The 24,559-nt window shown below is 38.2% G+C and overlaps 1 protein-coding gene across 1 annotated transcript in view; it reads right to left on the bottom strand.

Annotated features, from left to right (window-relative positions):
* GUCY1A1 (guanylate cyclase 1 soluble subunit alpha 1) overlaps positions 1-13,856 on the bottom strand; it is a 34,899-nt gene extending 21,043 nt beyond the window's left edge. The window contains exon 1 of the mRNA XM_084204064.1: positions 13,782-13,856. The gene's annotated coding sequence lies outside the window, so the exon portion shown is untranslated. The remainder of the gene's footprint in view (positions 1-13,781) is intronic.
* Between the last annotated feature and the right edge of the window lie 10,703 nt (positions 13,857-24,559).

Consider the following 24,559-nt stretch of genomic DNA (forward strand, 5'->3'; position numbering starts at 1 on the left):
TGCCTCGATGAGGAAGCATTTGAAGGAGAGGAGATGCTGCAGTGAGGGAAAGCAATCCAAAGCATCTGGAAATTATTCTCACACTTTAAAAGAATATATTTTTAAATATAACATAATCTACATTTGCAGTCCCTGAAAGTACAATACTTCCAGAAAACTTGTAAGAGAAAAGCCATGAAAAAGAAATTTATGTCTTCGTTTCAAGAATTAAAACTCATCCTGAGGACATGCACTGGTCATGAGTCTGCAGAAGTTAAATGTAAAGATCAAAGTGTTGCCCACAGCCAACGGAATTTAATTAGAATCCACAAAAGGAGAAGCAGTGACAGTCTAGAACAGGAAGTCATTGTTAATTGTTGTGCTTACTGATTCCTTCCAAATACCTACTATACAGCTCAGTCTCTCACTTTAAGCAATGCATAGAGCTTTACTATTTAACTTGACCTTTAACTTCACATACCTGCAAAATCCGATTTTTGTTTATTTCATAGACCAAAAATGCTTTTAAGGAGCAAATAAATTAAAAAATAATAGTAATTATTTTGTGATGAATGTGGAATCTAGTAACCTTTTGTCCCATACCATTAGTAAAATCTTTAGCTAGTATTCATGACTTAGCCAGCATTGCAGCATCTCTTTTTTTAATAAATGAAACAACAAACTGTTTAACAACTCCAAATTTCTGAAGCATGAAGTAACTTGTCGTTTGAGTACCATGGTCTGGATTAACTGTGAAGCATCTTTCAGTGATGATAAAAAATTTTCCCTACTTCTTGAAAGACACTTATCTTGCTGAGATTTGTACCTGCACATATTCTTGCTGAAGTTGATGTAACAGTTTATGCAACTGACATACAGGTTTGCATAAATATTATTTTCCCAAATACACTGGAGCATGCTAGTGCAATATAAAACATTGATTGTAGTGTCTAGAGACAGTGCATATAGTTAAATATTCCCTTTGTGTTCATAGCTTTAAATTATCATGAAAAGCAAGTTTTATAAATAAAAGTACTAAAAATATTGTAAATAGAAGTACTAAAAGTTTCCATGGACTCCACAGATCTTAGAGAAGTGTCTGAAAACTAGGTCTGTAGAAAGAAAAGTGTTTCATTAGCAGATTTCAGTTGCAGAGTTTTCTGACTGGGTATTTGCCACCTGTCACTTCTGTTTACAATGCCTACAAAATCATTTTCATGCTGAAAATCACTGACAACTACCTTTCATATTTATTCAGAGCTAAGCACTCATGCCAACTCCTGTTGAAGTCAACAGCAGGTTTCTGGATATAGCAAAAATAGGATTAAACCTAAAAGGTCTGTCACTGCTGTCATTGAAATACTGATTTGCATCTTTTCTTATTTTTGAACCAAAATATGACCTTGGCTTTTTAATGTTGGGTTTTTGCAGCTAAGTGTGCAGATGCAATAATCACAGAACTGAGGTCATTTGAGATTACAGAAAGGTTAAAAACTATGCATGGGAAGGTAATAACAGGAACTTGTAATTAGCAAAAATGGTTTGTCCCGCAGCATTGAGGTTATGTCCTTGTACTTTTTCTGAAAAAAATATTGATTTAAGATGTGTAATCACCCCAAATAGATGGCTGAAGGGGTGTTTCCATAGCCATCATACAGATACTGATCCTGCTTAAAGTAGGTCCCTGCAAAAAAAAAGCAGCTCTGAAGAAGCAGAGAAATTAGCGACTTTCCCAATTGTTCCCATGGTATTTGCAGAGCAGGACCAAGAGGCACCTTCCTTTTTGATTAGAATGCCTACAGATAGTTTCTGCTACAAAACATGCTTAAAAATAATTGGAATTGCTGATTTAGCCCATGTGCACTGTAAATTAGCACCTTCCTTTTTATTTCACTGACTGGCCTGTCATTTTGCACACAATGGTACAGGCTCATATAGTTATTCATAGCCCACCTCTTTCAAAATCTGCTCTTCTAAAAAAGATTTGAGTACAGAAAAGCAGTGCATCTTACCTTTGAAAAGATTATCAGCATATCCAGAGAGACTAAATGCTCTAGGAATACATTACAATACCACTTTGAGTATCTTGTTTAGGTGCTTTCTAATACTCTTCTTCAAAATACAGCAGATATGCACTTAAAGCAGAGAAAGCTAGGTAAATATATGAATTTATACTGTCCTTAAAAGCACAGGCTTCCTTTTTCACTAAAATGATGAAGCTAAGTAAAGATGAGAGCTTCTGTAAAATATTGAGCTTGCACGTGTGGTATTAAGAGAAATTAATCTTGTTAATCACAACAAATAAGCACTTAATGACTAACATTAGCTTGTTGTTAGTGTATACCATGTGTGTAAAAAAACTAAAGATTAAATAAATTCAGAAGCAGATTTTGGCTTCCTGTTGAATGTTCAATCTGAGATGCTTGTTACTGTCTCCAGTGCAATTGCTGAAGTTACCACAGCTATTACTCTTTCAAATCCTTCCGTTCCATTTATTCAACATTTCTTTTAAGCATGTGAATGAAATCAAATTGCACAGAGTGTTTTTCAGATTACTTTTGCACAGGAAAAGTCAGCACATGTAAATGAGAGCAGCAGGGAGAAGGAATGCAAGATTAACTCAGACAGAACTGCCATGTTCACCACGTATTCCGTAATATCTTCCCCTTGGCCCTGGCGGCAGTTTGAGGGGAAGAGTGAGGGGAAATGTGGCCCTATGGAAAAGTAAGGTGAAAATATTTATGGGAGATTCAGCCTTGACATATATCAATCATAGCAAGGCTATTGAGATGTAGAAATGTGAAAGAAACTTCTCAAGTCATTAAAATGTAGCTTTTTTGTTTTAATAATAGACACAGTGAAAATCAGAGGATCATTGAGGTATTGATCATGATACCAAGGAAAAAAAAAGATTTATAATGCTACATTTCCAAATCCTCACTAGTGATAAACAAAAAAAAGGACACGTCCTTATAGCTAAAACATATCAAATAGTAGAAGCTTTGGTCAGTGCTGCTCCTCCAGTTAGAACACATACATTTAGAAAGATTTAGCATGTTTCAAGCGATGCATTATACAGATTCAAGTACATTAGCTGTTGAATTGCAGCCTCTTGTAACAATACCAAAGTTGAATATTCAAATAGAACAGAAATAATACCATCCAATTTTTTGAAACTCTGTTTCAGTTTTGGATGTTTTTGTGCCAAAGTGCTGGTTACAGACTGACACTTCCAGAAATAGACGAAATAGATGCTTAGCTTGCAATGCTTGCAAATTCCACTGAAATTCACCAATTTCTGTGGCAGGTGTTTCAGACAAACACAGATTAAACAGATTAAGAGATACTGAAGAATGGAAATCCAACAAAAGGTTAACAAAGAACAATTCAGAAACTTTGATCAGATGTACCAATCACCAGCCTCTAATTCAAGGTACAAATGCAGGGTTTAATTATTGAGGCAAATTAAATGTATTTTAACCATAATTCTTCTGCTGCTTTTTTGTGACTTTTTGTGCAAGGTCTTCACGTCTTTCTCTCATTGGGTAAATACAGATATTGTGCATTGCATGAACAACAGGGTAATTTTCCTGGAGTTATTCTAGGCAGGGTACCTAGAATCACCCACATTTCTTCACTTCACAACCTGTATAACTGCACTGGCTGCAACAATGTTAACATCACATTATTCCTACCGAAGTCAGAAAGATCAGAGCTTGTCTCCATTTCTCAGATTGCAGTTTTCCTATTTTTTCTAATTTATTTTGCTGTTCTTTATTATGTGGAAGATAAAACAAAGGGAGTTGCAGACAGAATAAAGGATCACAGAGGAAAGAACAGAGGAAAACCTACAGAAAAACATGAGGATCAAAAAATCCATAAGAAATATGGAAAACATGGCCAATAGAGCAAAACTATTTGTAATGGAATGGACAGTTCTCTTATTGATAAAGTGCTTTCTCTCTACTACAAATCCATTGAAATTTGGTAGGTTTTTATGCAAATATTTTTTTCTGTAATCTGTCAGTATAGCCTATAGAACATGTTGACATACTAATTTCATGGAGCTTTCCAACAATATTTTCAATTTTAGGAGAAATTTTTTGTTTGTTGTTTCTGTGTTTCAACCAACTCTCTGGTCTATGTATTACTCTCTGATGCACAATTAAGGAAAGATATGTGTTTATTACCTTGATTTGGCCATCAAGATTCAATTCCTAGTTTCACTGGTTTGCTGCACTAGCACCTATTGGCAGGCTGGGAACAATATACCCTTGTTTAATGAGGCTGCCCTGTGTTAATAAAGAAGTAAAAACTTCCTATGTTATTTTCTAGTATTTTATTTTAAATGGCATTGATTTAGAACATAAAGGTTAGATGTCCATTGTTACTGACTTAAGGTTTCATTTCATAATGTTACATTTTGTTTTCTTAAGGATATTTCACTTTTGGTTTACAATATGTCCATATTGTACAATATAGACATATTGTTTACAATATGTCTATAAGCAACCTCTTTTCTCTCTCCATCAGGCCTTCTGGAATACCAGTTGGTGCTGCACATGTATCTGAGACCCAAGGATGGAAGCATTACTTACCTGGCTTCCTTCAAGGCCCTGACCTGCATCCCAGTGAGGCAGCATGGAAGTGCACTGGTGTCAGCAATCACCCATAAACACAAGCAGACCTTCCTTCCACTGCTACCACAGAAGGTAAGGAGCTGTATGGGCATCCAGTTCTTAGTTCAAGGTGTGGTAATTTATGATTCAGTGCTGGGAGGCTTTGGGCTTCAGTCCTCAGGCAAAATGGGCACAGAACACAGCTGAGCATCTTGGTCTGGAGGAGCTCCCAAACAGGAGCAACAGCCAAAGAAAAGTGGCAACAGAGTCACCTCAGCTACTTTGTTGAGAACCCAAACCAAAACCAAATGTGATTGATAAACATCTTTGTCTCAACACTTCAGCTACCTAGAGACTTTAGGCTCACTTGAAGTGTAGGGGCTGTACCACACCAAAGGTCCTTCAAGCACAATTTCCCACCAAAATGTTAATGAATAGCATGTGAATTTTGTATATGCTGCTTTTTTAAATCTGTAAAACGGAAATCCACCACTGAACACCTGTTTTCTTTCATTATATTCAGAAACTACGTTAATTTACTAAATGGAGCCATATAACAGGATGTCTCCAACTTGCTGTGTTGCATACTAGTTCTGTGAATACCAGCTCCAAGCAGAAAAGAACACAGTTTAGCTTTTTCTGAGGTGAAAGAGCAAGCAACGGCTAGTGAACTGAGGCAGAAAAGCTAAAAATGAACCAAAATCAAATTCCAGCCATATCAAGTGCATATGTACTCAGAGTAGTACTTCAAATAGGTTTTGAATGTTATTTGAATATTATCTTGAAGAGATATGCTCCTTTGCCTGGACAGTTAAAATAATTGTTCACTGGACCCTTGAGAAAAGAAATCATGTAACAAATAATAGGTTCCACCTCTGTACTTGTTTACATGCACAGAAAGAGGATGCTACATTGCAAGTTCCCCTTTTCCAAGAGAGTAAAGGCTGAGAAGCCATGAAAATAGCTGGGGCAGAGGGAGGGAATGTGATGCACGAGTTCCTGGAGGATGTAAACCACAGATTTAAGTTTAAGGATAAAGAAAGGTAGTATCTCCTTCACAAGGAATTTCCTGCCAAGATGAAGACAACATTTTTTAAGCATTTTGGCATTCTAGAGCATTTTGAAGCACCACGAATCTTGCAGAGTGCACTCTCAACAGGTAAAAATAACACAGGGAGGAAAGAAAAGCTGCTGCACTGTGTATAGTCTTCATTTATATGGGGTCAGAAATATTTGACATTTCTGCTTACACTTTAGGTGATGTGGAAAACACAAAACATTTATTTTAAATACTTGTACCTGACAAGCTTTAAAGAGACACAAGCATTAACTTTACAAGTATCTTGTGACAATGGAGAAATTAAATTCTCACAGTATCACAAGTATTGTTGCACCATATTAATGTCGTAAACCTTTGCTCTGGGTTTTCAACTCCGTTTAAAACAGGCATCTAAATCCCACGATGCCCATACTATGTTAAACTGACATTAGGATTGCATTCCTAAGTAATGCAGCTTCTTTGCTAAAAGACAGATTGCCAAACCTAAGTTTAAAGATCGGAACGCATTTATTAATATTTTACTAAAGATCCATTACTGCAGTGTAACAGTTATAATAGCTTACAACAATGGCAATAAAATCTAACTTTTTTTTTTTTAAATGCTTTTCTGCCACTACCACTCTCTTATTTATCATCTTATTTTTCCATACCAATACCAATTTCCTGCTAACAAAATTCTGCCCACAACACAGGCAGGAACAGATATTCTGGTTTTTTGTTTTTGCTACGGGTAAATCATAACCCTGTGTCCTATCAGTAGTCCTTGTTTTTCACTGTTTTAAAGCCTATTTGAAAAGATACTTTTTCCTTTTAATTCCCCTCTATCGTTTGAACCCATTTTTGCTTAGAACTTATGATTACTTAGAACTGCAAATCATTTTCAAAGAGAACTCAAAGGAAGATATCATGAAACTGCATTTCATATATTAAGCAACCATCAAAGCCAGTTTTTACTGGCATTTCTGAGTGCCTGTCTCTAATCTGCTACGAGAATAGTCGGTGACATGATGCCCACCCACCTCTATCTCGTGCATGGTATAGCTGTACACTTCAAACTGTGACTAGCCAGTCACAGTTGGTTCTCAAATTTACTGTTGTTATGGTCAGTGACTTTTTCCACATATAGTTGACAATCATGCTCCCTCTCACACAGATCAGGAGCATGTGACATACAGGGCTAAGTCTGAACCTGATCGAAGCCGATACTAATTTTCAGATCAGCAACAGATTTTCAGTGTCACACTACAAACGTGGTTTCTGTCTCACAGGCACATCAAAAGGTTTTGCAAACTGTGCCTAACTTGAGATGAAGACTGGTCTCCTCTGTTATTTCACTGCCACCAAACAACCAAATGTTTTTGTCTGCAAAGGGAAATATTTCATTGCCTTCCAACATTCATGAAGGTCTCACTATTTAGTCAGTAAGATCACAACTTGCAAAAATTCTTACAGAACTTTTGTTTACGCTTAAATACTGGTATTTAACCTTCTGTGAGGTCATCCTTGGGCAGGTTGCTTAGCAGAGGAATAGTGCCACTGATACCCTGCATTCTGCTCCCTCTCTCTCTCTGTTGCTGTTGGTATGCCTATTACTTCCTTTTTTTTAACCCAGAAGGCTCCAATTAAGAGCAGGGCCTTACAGAAATATAGAGCAGAAGATGATGTCTGACCTAAAGGGTTTGCCCTCTGAATGGCTAAGACAGAAAAATGGGATATGAAAGGAGCATAACAATGCCTCCTTTATAAGTGGGGAAATAAGGCATGCTGGAGATCACAAAAGGAAGACAGCAGCTGAGCTAAGAAGTGAATCCAGAAGTCTTAGCACAAGTTAAGAGATTGCACAAGTTTTTTGGGCAGTTTACTAGATCTGAGGGATTTAGAAAAGTCATGTTTGACCTTATAAAAATTGCCAGCCAGATTTTAAAAGCAACATTGGGATGAAAACGCTTTACACAGTAAAATTCTAATAGATTTTGCAGATAGGATTCATAAAAGGATACAGGTGCTAAATATACATGCAGAACAAGGAAGGTATTCTCATGCTAAATCTTCATGGCTAACACATAGCAGGTTTAATGTCATTCTGTTACTTCTGAAGGCTTCATAATTCCTTAAAGGAAATGCATTTCCCCTTGGCTGGTTTTTAATATCGTGCAGCTTGTTTGGGAACTTTAACTGTACCAAAATAGGTAATTCATTCAAGCTATAACTAATTGTAATTATTTCTGTCACAGTTTTTGAGAAAAAAAATCAGTTTCCATTGACCAAAAGCCTTGCTAAGTTACTTAAGCTACAAGACTCTCTCCCTTCTTAACATTCTTCCCATGGGGAAATTCTAAAATCCTACCTCTAAATATGCCTCATGAGCTCTATGGACTAATGTCTCCATTTTCACTAAAATTTCAGAAATCTATCTATCTGCCAAAGGTTTTTCTCATAGTGAAGGCAAATGGTTGTGCACCTTCAGTTTGCCAGTGCAAAGAGACAAGAGAAAACTATGAAGACAATTTCAGCAAAAACAACAAAAAAGGAGATTTAAAGTTAGATTGATACATGCTTTCTCTGAAGACATGGAAATTTTGCCATTTTTAGCAGTTCTATTTAAAACAGGAACTGCAACGAGGATTTTAGGGTCCTGGGTGCCAGCAGTCAGGGCTAGGGAGAAACACAGCTATTCGTGTAAGAAAATGCCCCTCCCTATTAACCAGAAGGCAGCACCTGAGCATATTGTCTTGTGTTTTCAAATCATAGAAATCATTATGAGCAAACAAAAAATCCCAATTTTTCCCAATAACAAACTAGAAATATTGCTGAGGTGTTCCTCTGTATTCAGGCTTTTACTAATGCTCTTTTGTGTGTGAAGAGTTTCTGCATTTGCCGAGGAGGGCAATCAGCATTCCCTGAACAATTTTTGCCAGTCTGCATCTGTATCAAGTGCCAAGTGAAATGCAAGGTTAAAATGAAATTAAACACACATTTACTTTGGTCAGCATTAGAAAGGCAGTAATCGCTGCACAACACATTTCTGTCTAATATACTATTGAGAAACTTGGTTTTGTGCTATTATTTATTAAAAGTGGAGAGTTTAGCAGCAGTAATGTACATGGCATCACAGAAACCACAAGTTTTACTGCACTCTCTGGAATCAGTGACATTCAAGAATTATACCAGGAGGATTCCCACAAAATACATTTTCCCCAAAAGCATGATGTATTTTTGTTCTGAATAACTCAGAACTGGGCTGAGGAACAGATTCACTTCATAAATGTATGTTTCTTTCAATTTCCATTTGTGGAGGGGGAAATAATCAACGAACTTTAGCACGCGGCCTTCTAACAAGAAATTTTAACTTTATTCACAGGGAGGCAATTGGATGACTTGCATGGGATATTCCCTGCAGCTCTCTAACACAAATAGCTGTCCAAGGGCTAGATTCCATGATGCTTGATAACATCTTTGGAAGTGGTTCCAGTCTCCTCCAAGATGATACACACGTCCTGCTTCTAGATTACAGCTACACTACTGAAGCTCTCTTCCTGAGCCACTGCATGGCTGACCTATTTTCTATATGGACTTAGCTGAAACAATCGATGGGCATAGCCATGCGTGAAGTGCAAGGCATAGCCAAACCATCCCAAGGGAGGGTTCCAGACAGCTCCCTGCCCCACAGCAGTTCAAGTCTCCAGGCATTTCTCCCCTTGCCTTAGGGCCGAGAAAAAGTGGCCTTGTCACTCAAGCAGGGACAGCACAGCACTCTGTTCACAGACAGATACACATGCATAGGAAGCAGAGATAGGGGGCTCTCATGAAGGAAATACCCTCTAAGAAATAACACAAGGTCACAGCTTGGTTATCATCTGGGCTTAGTGCCCTCCCTGAAAGGAATTACCCTCTTGGGGTTGACTTGCACAAGGGGGTTCACTTGAATGCTTCTGCTAGCAGGGCACCATTCTCTTGGAATGGCTGCTTTGAGTGTGAATAGTGAATGTGCAAGAAGAAAATCAATTCAAAAATTGACTTTAAGTAATACAAAGGAAGTAATTTAAAGAGTCATAGCAGTAAAATCAAGAATAATGTGTACCACAATACTGCCAAGTTCAAGTAGCTGGGAGAGTGCTTAAAAGTAGCTGTAAAGGCCTGAACCATGGAAAGGGGCATTTGAATCAAATGAGAATGTCAGTTAAAATACAATTAATCTCAATTAAATCTGAAAGCAGTAATATTCTTAGCAAGGACATCTATTCCACTTAACAAAACTATCATATAACAGGAAACATTAATAAAAAACAACTGGAAGTGAGTATCACAAAAAACTATGCTCTGATAGGGTGGAATTCTCCTGTGGAGGCCCTGAAGCTCACAGAGGTGCCTGGGGTCTGAATCAATGAACAGGACGTGGTGAGGCCTCCCTGTGGTGAAGTAAAATTAATCTGCAGGGAGCATATTTGCTCTGGGTTAGGTCATGAAGCAGCAGAACAGTGAAACGTGCACTCCTACAAAAAGGGAGTGGATATCAGCTTGCTCTCAACACCACATCCACAAAAATAAATATCCTGTGTGGTGAGCCACTTCCTAGCACTGACCTACAACTGCCATCACCCGATTAGGACAAACAAAAAAATGGAAGAACAGCATATCACCAAATGAGCTGCAGTCAGTACCTATGGCACCATAAAAAGGCTTAACTATAGACATTAACATGTCTTTTTCAGTTGTCTCAAAGCATGTGAACCTATAAACAAAACCTTATACAAAATCTGCTTTTTCTAGCAAATTTCGCCGCCTTTATTAGTAAAAATTAATTTGTTGTTTACACCATAGCTAGAAGCCCTAGTCAATTTAAGCACATCCTTAAATTCTATTGTAATTTTAAAATTAAATAGATACTAACATTCTGCCCTGAACAGTGTTCCTTTGTTGAACAAAAAATGAGGCCTTGAACTTACTTAAAAATATAATGTGTTTAATGATAAACTTGAATCTCTACTTGTCTTACAACTATTCATGGAAGACACACTGAATATACATCATACATACAGCCATACAATATACAAACATCATACAGCCATATCTCAAATGGTGAAGACATGCTAGGAAGAATATTCAAAGTAATGTCAAATATGAGATTTGGCCCTAATTTACTTTCAAATGCTAAAAATCTTAATTGCAATGGCAAACATCTACAGAAATGCAGTAAATTTTAAGACACATAGACAATAAAGGTCTTTAAAAAGTAAATAGTACAAAAAGTGCAAGGAATCCCAGCAAAGAAACTCTAATGGCAGGCCTCCAATTGCCCAAATTTCATTTGCTAATTAAATGTGCCATCTGAAATGTAATGATTTCTAAATAACATTACAATAAAATACTTTAAGTCACATCCTGTAGTTTCCAAGAATTTTTAAAAATAAGATTTCTTTTTACCTATGCGGAACTTTTAATAAAAAAAAAAACATTTTTTTCTTTATAAAAACCTGTTGCTAGTCTACAAAGCATATACAAAATACAGCCAGTACCTCCTTGCACATATCTCTTTGTGGATTATTTAGAACGTAGCATATACTTGCTTAGATTACTGAGGTGCTTATTTTTATTTTTTGGGGATTTTTTAAAGTACAATACAATTTACAGGATTTTTTGTTAACAACTCATTTCAGTTAAAAGGAAAATAGCTATGTTTGCTATAAACTCTGTCTTGGCTTCTTGGATTACTTATTTTGAGTCTTAGTTTTTGGGGATTTTTTTTAGAATTTTAAACAGATGGCATTCATACTCATAATAGCACTGATATTTTATCTTTTATAGCATGACATAACCAGGTTTTGACTGCTACTGATATTTGGCATATTAGATTTTATTATCAACTCTTACTTATGTTTTGATTTCACTATGGGATCTGTTTTGAAACAGACTGTCATAGAAGGCTAAGGAGAGATTTTTTTTAAAGAAAGCATTAATCCCAGTAAGACAAATATACTCAACTTGAGTACTTACTCTTACGGACCCTGACTTCTCATTTTTAGTGTTTTATTAAAAATTTGATTAATTTGAGTACTTAGCAAGTGAACCAATGGAATAAAGTGCAGCAAGATTGGTGAGACATTTTATTGATATCAAAAAGGGAAAAAAAACACCACTGTAGAACTAAATTCCTTACCTTCTCCTCCAGTATTTGCCTCATGATCTTGCATTGTCATGACTCATTATAGCTGCAAGCTACATATTTCCACAGAAAAAGGAAGTACAACCAGGAAATATGAAAACGTGCTTTCCTTCTCTCTCCTTCCATACTTTTCCTGCCTGCTTTGGATCAGCATGATTTCAGCAAATGCTTTGTTTTTCTGAGAATGGGAGAATGGGAGCACAAAATTCTTATATCACTGCTACAGTACTCCTCGTGCTTCCTTACAATCACCTGGTTCATTTAAGGATCTTGCTACTGGCAAAGCAAAGAGAACAGTCATCAGAACGTATGGCCGGATGTAGCACCCCAGAGCAACACAATCCAAGCAAGAAACTTCTCTACAATTCTCTTCCCTATAAAGAGAACATTTGTAACACATCTGCATACATTGTCTGGATGCCTGAATTGCTTATCTTCTCTGATTAATTATGTAAAATGGTCTGTTACAGGAATCTCTTCCCAGTACAGCCTGTCACCACCTTTTGTTCCTGACCCTAGAAAAGTAGTAGACCCATTTATATGATTTAAAGTGTATGTTTCCTTATGACTCCTTTTTGTAGTTCGGAAACAAATCATCTTAATTCTAACTACAAGAAAAGGGAGTGGCTCCATTGGGAGTTTTGTCTTAGGAAAAATTCTAAGATTAGACCACTTCCAAATAAGTAAAACATTTTGTTCTATTCATACAAATATAATTAAACTCCTACACTTGTTATGAATAAATTCCTCTGTTACATTATTCTGTAGCTCTGTATTCTCAGACTTAAAAATGGAAAATCCAAATGAATAAAAACATTGGTTTTCCTACTAGTATTTCAAATAGCAAATGTCTGATCATATCTCTTTAGAGTAACCCAAATGCAGCACAATGTAACCTGTAGTCCAGTGGAAGTGAAAAGCCCAAATACAGCATTACAGACACACTGCATCCTGGTTTATGACTTGTTCCCTGTTAAATCGTCCTTCGAACTTAGAAAGCCATTTTACTACATCCCCAGAATAAGTGACCAGCTCTGAAAATAGAGCCATTTTAGAAGCAGCATTAGATCAAGCTTGAGACATGACATAAGATGTTTAAAAGATGTATAAAAGCACTCCTTTATATATGAGAGAAAAAGTTGTCAAGAGTCTCATGATTATAGATAGTGATGATTTTATAAAGGGAATGCTAAACATAGGCTAGTAATGCCCACTGAGCTCTAGCCACAGAAACAAACCTATTCACTCAGAAAAGGGATTACGAGCCTAAAATCTTGAAGAAATGGAAAGAAGAGAGAGGAAATTGACTGAAAAACTGCTTATCATCATGAATACCACACAGTTTGGGGGTTCATTTATTCTTCCAACGAGAAAGCAATAATTGGAATAGCAGATGCAGAGATGAAGTTATTGTTAGAGCATCAAGTATGCGATGAAATACCAGGTTGGTGTCTAATCAATGAGGTGGAATGATATAAATTGCTCTGAAAACCGGCTAAGGAACCTTACCTAAGCATAACGCATTAACACCAGCCTGAATGGGTTTAATTAGCTCGACGAGCATCAGCAGTTGGCGAATTCTTAGAAAGCCTCACAATGCACAAAGGCCGCCCGAGTACCGCCCGTGGCTGGAGCGCTGTGCGGGCTCCCCGAGCGCTCCCAGCCCCGAATCGATCCCCGTTTCGCTCACGCCCATGTCTGGCTGGGAGCACGGCGCACACGGGGCTCGGGGCGCTGAGGGGAGAGGGCTTCCCGCGCCCCCCGCCCGCTGCCGGGGCTCAGCACCCATCCCCGCCCGGCCGGAGAGAGAGAGCCCCGGCCCCGGGCGCGCCCCGCGGTCCCGGCCGGGCGCCCCGTCCCAGCGCTGTCCAGGGTCCCCGCCGCCCCTCTCCGCGCCCCGGGCGCCGCTCGCTGGCTCCCTCCCTCCCTCCCTGCCTGCCTGCCTGCCTCCATCACTCACCATGGCGCGGGGTGCCCGCGGCCGCAGCCCCGCCGAGGGGCTCTGGGCAGGCGCCGCTGCCGCTCCCCGGCGCCGCCAAGGTGTATTTGGGGAGCGGGCGCGGCGCGGCGGCGGCGGGGCCCGGCGGGAGGGGCCTCCCCGCGGGCCCAATCAGGGCGGCGGCGGGGCGGGGGCGGCGGCCGGGGGCGGTGCGATGGCCCCGCCGGGCCGGGCCGGGCCGGGCTGGGCCGGTCGGGCGGAGCCGTGCCGGAGCCGTGCCAGAGCCGTGCCAGTCCCGCCGAGCGCCGCCGGCGCGGAGCGGAGCGGCCCCTGCGCGGGGACCGCCGGAGGCGGGGGGCACCGGGGGCTGCGAGCGGGGCGCGGGCTCCCCGGTACCCCCCGCCCCGCCGGTGCCCCCTCGCCTTGCGACCCCCACAGGTTTCGGCTTGGATAAATGTCGGTGTGTGCAGTCGGGAGCTTCTGTCTGCGGCTTCCGCGCCAGTAGGAACCTGTGTCACTGGGGGCACGGCGCTGTGGTTACTGACGTCTTTTCCACACCAGTATCCTTCCTCATACCCTTCTGGTCGAAAATGTGTGCTGCCATATTTGTATATTAGCATTTTCTCTACCACGGCTTATATTTACTTGTTGCTAGTGATACTCCGTGCAATATGTGATATATATCTTTTTTACTGTGGCCTTGGAGTGCTACTATTTAAGCTCATACCTAAGCAATGAAAGAAGGGAAATGCCTTTCCAGATAAGCACAGAATAAAAGAATCGTTTACACAACATCAGCATATCAGATGGCCAACCTCAATTTAGAGCACAAACTCATAAAACGCTCCTTGTAGAGTTGCCCAGGTCTGAATTTGTGCTCTTAATTCGTGCATGCCACCCGAATGATAAGTCAACAAATTTTAAATCTTTACCAAAGCATTTTCATGGTATTTTCACTGGATGGAACCACTGGATAGTTTTTGGAAGCCCAGGAGGATAAATAATTTTGTAGGGCTTGGACAATTAACAGTGACTGCGTTCACGGTAAGAACAGTTGCCTTATCAAGTCACATGGAACCAAACAGAAAATTTCACCAGGAAAAACAGCTGTTGTAAGGTGAAGGACCATACCTGCACAGCAAGAGAAGAGGGGTGTTCTTTCTTTCGGCTCACTGACTGTTGTACTTTAATAAGCTTGTGTAGAGGCAAATGTCAAAATCAACCAAAACAAAAGTAGCACATCTCCAAGTGGTTTTGAACAAACCAGCTTTACTCAATAGAGGGTATCAAACTTAAGGTGTGAGCGTTTTGTTGCCTCCCTGACTGTCAGAACTAAAGGTTGGTTTAATAAATATATCTGCTTCACACCATGTTTCCCAGCCTGCCATGTTAAAAGAAGAAAAATCTGTCAGCTAAAGAAGTGATTAATTCCTTCAGCCACCAGTTAGTCAACTGAAAATAATCTGCCAAAGCCCAATTTGTTGCAATTTCTGAAGTCATTGACAAGCAATATGAAACTTGAGTGATAAATAGCATAGGACTTTGTGTACCTCAGAAAACTACTGTATTAATAGATAATACATTGATACAGTGTCTTGCATTCAAAAACGAAAATCAGTCTCAAGGCAAGGTGTGGCCCTGCTAGTGTTTGCCCTCATTTGCAAACTACTCTAACTCTCACTTCTCAGTCTCACTTTTCTTTTCTTGGGGAACCAGACATTTCTGGAAAACAAAAAGTAGAAACAGCTTCTGAGCAACTGATATAAGTGAATTACATTATCAGGTTTCTGTACCAAAAGGAGTAAGAGCTTCTGTTGCACAGAGAATTCCTATTCCAGGATGTGCCATGCAGATTTAGATATGATGATCACTGCAGTGTAAACCTGCTGTGACCAGGGTGACAAACAAGCACTGGACAAGAATGGCAAATCTGGACATTTGGTGAGGAACTGAATCATCAGCACACAAAGATATCCCATAGTTCTTGGAAAGCCACTGTTCATCCCTGTCACTTCTTATGTGAGTACTAGCAATAGCTTGCAAACTTGCACCAAATGAAACAAAGAACATGCTTAGGAATAGGATCTTTGCAGCGAGTATTTGAAAAAAGAGAATAGTATTTCAAGTTATATTAATTGAAGTATTAATGCAAGACAGTATTCATTTTACTTTAGCCATTGGAAAGTTAGTTCCATAAACAAAATTAGATTAGATAAATTCCTCCCATAAGATCTATAAGATCCTACAAATACCAAAAAAGATATCACGTTTTATTTAAGGAACACTTATGTCACACTTAAAAATGGCAACATTTTCTTAATTTTCTTCTATAAAATCAACTTCTTTTTTTTGACCAATAAGATGGAAAGATTGTATTATATGTAAGGGTGCTAGGATATATGTATCATCAAATATAAGGGCATCATAATTCAGAGCATAATTAACACTCCTAAACTGTCATTTACTGGCATCTGCTGTATTTAATTCAAGTTCTCAAATCAGATGTCTTCAAAGAAGCACCTCTCAAATGTATCATCTCCCCCATGGCAACTGAAGTTTCTGAAAATACAGAAAGCTGCAGCCCTGTGGTGCTGAGCAGCTGATGGCTCAGCCTGGATGGCTTCAGGCTCCAGCACTGTGGGGCTGGAGATGCTGGCAGATATCAGAATGGCAGAAGGAATGAGGTTGGAAGTCACCTCTGGACTTGAGCTAATCCAACCCTGCTGCTTACAGCAGGGTGAACTAGAACACATTGTTCAGCATGGTGTCCAGCCAAATTTCTAGTGTCTTCAAGGATTAAGACTCCAAAACATCTTTAAATATCATGTTGCAGTATTTGAGAACCTTCACAGAAAAAAAAAAAAAAGATATTTTCCCATATTTAAAAGGCATTTCCTGTATTTCAGTTTGTGAAATACACATCGTCCTGTATTTACACAGGATGCCACTGGGAAGAGTCCAACTCCCTATTCTTTTCTCTTCCATTAGATATTTTTACCTGTGAACAAGACCTCCAGGAGCCTCCCTTTCCTTAGTCTGAACAGTCACAGCTGTGTCCTCCTCTCCTTGTACATCAGATGCTGCTGCCCCTAAATCATTTTAGCAGCCTTTGCTGCACTTGCTGCAGTCAGTCCATGTTTGTCCCTCATGCTGGGGAGCCCAGGCTCAGACTCAGAAATTCAGGTTCTTCACCAGTACTGAGTAGAGGGGAAGCATTACCTCCTGCCACCTGCTGGCTGTGCCATCCCTAATGCAGGCCATGTAATGTTTATGGCAGCCTGAAATGCTCCTGTTTGCATTTACCACCATCACTAGAAATTGCACTGCTGCAAATGTGCAGTGCTCCAGGTAGAAGCCTGCTTGGCTGTAGTGCTCATTTGTGTTTTCGCTTGTGAAGTCAATCTGGTCAATCAGAGTCCTCATGGATTCCCTGCCTCAGCTCACCTCTAATTGGTGGATTATTGAACCAATAATAAAGGGGTGATGTGGCTGTGCTGTGCATCTTTTTTCAAGGCATGGACAAACTTAATTCTTGCCTTAATTGTAATGCCTGGCTTTGTAGCTTTGATTCTTTTTATTTTTCTTTTATTTTCTTTTTTTTTAACCGTGCTTCTTGTTTGTAATTGTAATTTCTATCCCACTGTGTAATGATGCATTTTCAGGATTGCCACGTAATGGTGTTTGTTGGAGTCTCCCATGAGAAACACATTACCTTTCCACTCCAGTGCAGAGGAGATGCACGCAACACAGAAAGGTGACAATCACCTAATCCATGGCACTAGTAATCAAATCAGGGTTTACACAACAGGAGGTGAGAATTAAGCTTGAAGATGGATGAAAATTTGAAAAACTGAAAAAAACTCTGTATCATTTACTGTGCCTTTTTAAGAGCCTTCTAAGATCAATCTAGGTGCCAAAAGGTGTGATGCCAGCTGAAGAGTTAATTTAGTGTTGTACTATCTAAAAAACATATGAACTTAGATTAATTGTGGGATTTTGATATCTCTGCCACCTGGTTAATATTCTTCTATTGGTTCTTGCTATAGGAAGTTGAAAACACAGTAGAAGACATACTACCACTCCTATGTCTAAAGACATCTTACCAAATTACATCAATTTCAGAAGAGGTTTCAGTCATTTATCCACACCTAACGCAATATGTCCCTTTCTGGACAATGTTAAATCCTCTCTATTAGAAATCCCTCTTATTTAAGGTTCATAAATTCCTTCTTCAGGAATGTTTGAAAATACATGAAAAAAGTACCAATGTTAGATGTTTTACCTTTAGTCTTTTTCACTGAAAGACTCCATTTTCAAATAGTACCTGTCATTTTCTCACAGTTATTCAGCCATGATCAGTCAGATCTGAGTATTTATCAGGATTAATGTCTATATTTTCAACAAAGAAAGTTTTGCACAATTTCAAGTCTGCCTTGAAGAAGGGTTTTTTCAATGAATTATAAAAGCACAGGTTCCCTCTTCTTTCATGGACTTCATACACCTGCAAGCAAGCCGTCCTGGAACACAAACTTTCTGAGAATAAAAAGGATTTTTTGTTTCTGCTGAAAGTTTTCTTGGTAAACTGCTGTTTCCTGGAGGGTAGATTAGATTTACTATGTGTGTTCTAACAGCATGTCTGTATCTTGTGTACAGAAGTACAATTTTGTGAAGTTCTCACAGTAAATTACCATGGAGAGTCCGGGGATGTTACAAAAGTTGTAACAGCAGTGACAGATAAATAGGATTCTTGGTTTTCATTTTCATTGGAAGACAGAGGCAGTCAGACTTCCTGTGGAAACATCTTCCAGCTGGATTTGCTTTCTTGCCCAACATTCTTATTTTTAGTTGAAAGACAGGTGTAATGCTTGTGTGTACTGATTGAGTATTAATACTTCTTTTTAGGCAAGGAAGCAGTGATATTTGGCCAGATGATAAAATTATTTCATTTATGAAGTCATATTTAGGAAACTATCAATTTTAAATACAAGTTCCATCTTGAGTAATTGAAAAAAATCTTTGCATCCTCCTCTAACTTAAATTGTTATGGCATCCTTCCTGTCCTGAGTGAGTTGTTATGAAATCTTTGTCCTGTGTTGTACTAAACATTGGCTATGCTTATGATGTGTGATCCTGAATAACTTTTTAGTTCCCTGCTGCAGGTGCATGACCTGGCAACACCCTGACTTCGTCATGGACGAGCTCTGCAAATGGATTCTTTCCCACTGTGGCTTGATTTCCATTAAAGGAAGCCTAGGCAGGCAGGCAGGCAGGCTGGCAGCAGGAAAGCAGCTGCAGAGTGCTTCGAAAGGGAGCATGAAGCTCAGGGAATTAGGACTGCAGGGAGCAAACATCATAAAGTGCATGTGTGCTGCAACGCGTTTTAGCCTTTTTCCCATTTTATAATCACATTAGGAAGTTGATTCCTGTAGGCATAAGAATTCCAATCTAGTAAAAGTTTCATAACTAAATAAACTCAGTTTTGGAAAATGCTTGATTTATATACTGTAGTCCACTGCTGTGGACTTTGCTACCCTTTCTTCACCGTCTCTGAATATGAGCTTCATTCAGCTGTGAAAATAATGTGAGAAGAAAAAACACTGTGCACAAATTGGCAGTCACATTTGAGGCATTCAAATTATATGCTGTTTTAGCAATATTGAAAATAAGTTCAAGTATAATTCTTGTGCATAAAAGTAGTTCTCATTCAATATTTCAGTCTCTGATCTAAATTAGATAAAGTTTTGTAATTATGTAATTATAAAAATTGCTCGTTTGCTTTTTGTTCTGTTTGCATTGTGTTAAGTATGATGGGTTCCAGCCATTTTTTACTTGTTTGGATGCTGTGAGAGGACAAATATATCCTAACATCCTAGTTCCTATACATATTCTCTCTCAATTTTTGAAAGAAATTATTGCTCATGAAAATATTCTTGAACAAGCTCAGGAAGTTCCTCTTTTAGATACTGTTATGCAAACATCTGGATCTACACTTGATTTTGTGAGGAAATATTGTGAGTAGTTGAAGGAACACTATTCTGGAAATCCTGTTGTGTCAAAAGAAAATGGAATACAGTACTGTATTTTCATCACTGGAAAAGCAAGAACATTTGCAAATAAAATTAGCTTGACCTCTGTTTTGCAAATTTTAATTTGTATAGATAAATATTTCTCTTTTATTCTAATTACTTACCATGACAAATACTTACTGATGGCAAACCAGTACTGTAGGTATGGATTTTTCTCTTTTCAGTTTTTATTCCTGGATAATTTTGGTTTGCAACTTCTCAGCAAGGTGTGCACAGAGTTAAAATATAATGGGCTACTTGTAGAGCAAAGGTGTTATCATCATCAGAATCTAGCTCTCAGTAGTTGGTACTGAATTCTGGAAATTTTGAATAGACTCATCATACTCTAAAAACTGATTGGAGTTGGCTTTCTAATTTGTCATAAAAAAGCCTGCAACACCTACCCCCACTGCCCTATTAAACTGTGTTGTTTGATATTATAAAAGGAAATAAATATTAAGCTACAGTGACCTCATTAATCTCAAGTTATCTAGTCAGACAAATCATGACTAGATAATGAAAACCTAGCTCAGAATTCATAAGGAGAAAAAACCAGTTCATTCTTTTTCACGTTGGGATTTTGTTTTGGTTTTGGTTTTGACCTGTTTTTTTGTTTTTGTCTGTTTGTGGTTTTTTTAGGAAAAATAGAAAAATACTAAAGAAGGACCTATTTCTTACAGGACTACACACATGCAAGCAGTTCTATTTTCTTCTCTGGGAGCACTCAAATGAAAACTGCAGTATTAAGGAGCTTTCTATATTGTTTTTTTAATTCCTCTTGCCTGTCAGACCTTTCTTTTTTTCTCCTTTTTATTTTCCTGCTCCTCATCCCCCTCACCCCCCATTCCTTTTTCATTTTTTTTTTAGTACTTCCCAGCAATAGTGAAGGGTACTGTAGTTAGTTAGCTTTCCTCTTCTTTTATTGCTTTTTAATTGCCTCCTGCCTTCCCTGGTAAGGAATAAAACATTTATTGTGGGGAGATGGAAATGGACTGGCTTACTAACTAGAGAACTAACACCGGGGCTGCCCCTCCTGCCTCTCTTCACTGCAGAAGTAGAGCACTTCTTATGAAACACCAGGAAAGAAGTATTCCAATAATTTTTGTGAAGCCCAGTGCATTGTGTCAGCTAAGCACTGATGGTGTAAGAACAACCACATATTAACTAGCTTAAGACTGACTATATATGAAAATGTATTATCACCTGAATTTGACATATTAAGCATATTTAGCATTGATTTCCTACAAAATAAAATGTTGATTTCTCACTGCCTCCCCCCCAAATATACGAGGGGGGGGGGCATCATTCTTCATTTCATCATTCTTAAACTTCCTACAGTAATTTTTTTCTACATCTTGGCAGAAACCTTCTATTTTATGTTAAATAAGAACATTTGTCATTATCCCTTCACCTCTCACTTGTATTCATAACAAAGAATTAGTTCCTTGCAGAGCATATTGTCCTATAATGAGCCTGACACTCCTTTTGTTCTGTAGACCTTTCCATGGAATAAGTCTATGAGTAGATTCTTTGTATTAAATCAGTACAAAGTAGCATGCTCTCAGTTTTGAATAGCTAAATATGATAATAAGACAACAAAAGAATGAAATCTGAAATTGACTTAATACAATGACTAGAAACAGAATAAGAAAAAGAAAAAAAGAAGGCAAGTTCTGAAAAGCCAGCAAAAAAGCTACCTGGCAAAAGAAAAAAAATATATGTAAGAATAAAAAAAATGTGAATTTCATAAAAGAGAAGCTCCACTGAGTGATTTTATTCCTTCGCCCCTGAATTTCCAAGTCCATACATATTAGCTGTTCTATGAAAATTTCCACTGCTAGATTACTCCAAGTGCCACTGCTCTTGCTGCCAGATAGGCATTAACAACTATGTGCCTGCACTGCCTAGGCTTGTTCTGTTCAAACTAACACTCAGAAAGTTGATGGGGAGAAATTAAAAACCACTTCTAAAGCAGTTTTTGATTTTGCTATTCTTATAATAACTAGCTTATGAAAAAAGTCTTGAAAGTTAGAGCACTATGATAGAGGAGTTTTGCACAGCTGGATCATGCATCCTTAAATCTGAAGTAAAAATATCCTTCAGCCAGCAGAGTAAAGGGCATTCTTCCTCAAAGAGTAAAGAAAGACCATATGCGCCTATTAGCTTCATCACTTCCCCTAGGACGTATTCAGTATCACTAGGTTTACCATGATTTTTTTTGAGGTAGTTCCTTAAGTGGGAAGATACTAAGAAAGCAGATTCTAATGAACATTTTAATATGTTTGCAATTATTTCAAATGTCATACTTTACATTAGTGACCAAAACCCCAGAAAGCACATGCATGGTTTTGCAGACACATGCACCAATGCACACTGTCCCCCTACACACCCACGTGCTGCCATCAGCATCACCCATGACATTTCCTGTAACAGAACCATGGCTCCTTTACCACGAGTCTGAATTAAAAATAAACAAACTAACAAAAAATTATTTACTTTAAAACCTGCTTTAAAAGTGAAAATGTGGATGGTGTAAAAACCCTTTGATGGGTATTCAGGAAGGGTTTGTTCTGTTTCCAGTTGCTAATATTCCCTCTAAGGAAATGAGCATGCTTCAAAGTCATCATGGGCAGCATCCCTGTGTACCAAGTTATTTACAAAGCTATGGATTCTTCAATTAGAAAGGAACTATGTAAATATCATTGGAGCTTAACTAGTACCATTTGTAGGTGGTATGTTAAAGATTGTCTCTTTATAAAAGCTTTTCTAACCTCGGAAGTGTATTTCATTATTTTTCTGATTAAGAAAAGCACAAATACACCCCACAAAACAAGCTATCAAAAGCCGAAGGAAAAACAAAACCAAAACAAAAAAAAAAAAAAAAAAAAGTCATTGTCCTGGTCTGTCTGTCCTGGTCTCCTTCAGTTTGATTTTTCAGTCAAAGGACTAAAATAGACCTTGTTAATAAGCCTGTCCAACATGCATCCAAATAAGGAAGAATTTTCAGGACCAGGGAGAAAAGATTCAAAAGATTGCTTACCTGCTATTCTTTCTAAAAAAAATGCTTAATTTATTAAACTTTATAATGAAACATAACTTCACAGGTTCTGGAGGTGATGGTACATATGTTTGAACAGATGCAGCAACATGACCTTGTCACTGATTTAATTTTTAATTTTTCTGGTTTTAATATATAATAGAATTGCAAATTGAATTAAGCCATAAATGTTTCATTGTATTAAAATCTAAAAATGCATATGTTTTGAATGCTATTAGTGAAAATAATAATAAAAAAATTCTGGACTTTCCAAAAGGGATTATTCTGATAAAAAAAATAATTGCTTGTTTTGGTATGCAGAATGGCCACCACTTATGCTGTTGGTCTGAAATGTTTGGACCTGGTTCTCTTTTAGATTGTATACTGAAATAGCTGAAACAAAAGATGTTCTAAAGTAGTTTGAGAATTTTTATCCACTTATTTTTTACCCAGCTACTCTATGCTTTATTTATACTCTTTGGTTGCATTTTTAAGTTGTTTGTAACTACTGTCTGAATTTTCCTAGTTAACATCTGATTGAACTAGGCAACCTTACAAGCCAGCCTGCTTGTGTGTGATGGAAACATGTCTACAATCAGATTACTATTTAAATAGTATATTCCCAATACTTACCTACTCCTAGGAAAAAGCCTGACAAAATCTGCTCTCCCTGTTTGTATAGCATACACTTAGCCAAGCTCTTGTTTCTTTACTCACATGTACAGATAGACAATCCAGTTTCTGGACAAGTCCATAATGGATGTATTATTTATAACAGCTTCTAAATGTTCATGGGTAAAAATATTATCTACTTACTGCATTCATGAATGAGCTGAAAATCTGAACATTTACCGTAATCATCCTTTTTTCCTAGCAGCCACAGCTTTAGAATTGCCAAAACTGAGGTGTTGTTGCCTTTCTTCTTTTCTTTCAATCTTAACGTTGTCAAAGAGCTGACAATAACAAAAAGATCTCAAGGTTAGACAACTCATATGCATAGGAATTCTAAGCAGGGGTCAACTTCCCTCCATCTGCTTTAATTCTATTTCAGTTTTATTAATCACCTCAATGTATAAACTGCTGCTGTCCCACAGGTGGTTTTGTCATTTGTGACAAATATCAGAAAAACAGGTGCTGGTATCCTGTTGTAGAAATACAAGGGAGACTTCTGAAAGAGGTTACTAGAGTAGGCTGTGGTGTGCAGTTGGGAACCAGCCTCTCTTTGAGGGCCTGTAAAGCAACTGCTGGAATGACTCACTGGCATCAGGAGGAATCCAAATAGACCTTCCTGCCCTGGGTCCAAGCATGGCAGTGTCTTATTCATTCTCAGTAACACCAAGGATTCCTCCCAGGTCTATTCACAAACATGGAGTTTAATGTAGCATTTTAAGAGTTAGTAAAGGAAGCCAATGCAAGTCTCTTTACCAAGCCAGGCTACTGTAAAGCTCTTCATTGAAGCTTCTGTAGGATTAGAAGAACTAATTGTTGTGGCCATCAAATATATTTTCTCTTAGTACACCATGCATTAATAGAAAAACTTAATTTCATGTAGTTATTATATTAAATCAACAAGAAATTTATTTTAAAGAGCATGATAAATTTTCTAAAATTATTCATATTGCCTTTTTGCAGGCAATTCATCTTGCCCATATCACAGGCTGAAAGAAAAACAATAAAATCACAAACCATTGAAAGTT

The sequence above is a fragment of the Fringilla coelebs genome (assembly GCF_963513975.1).
Source record: "Fringilla coelebs genome assembly, chromosome: 4".
NCBI lineage: Eukaryota > Metazoa > Chordata > Aves > Passeriformes > Fringillidae > Fringilla > Fringilla coelebs.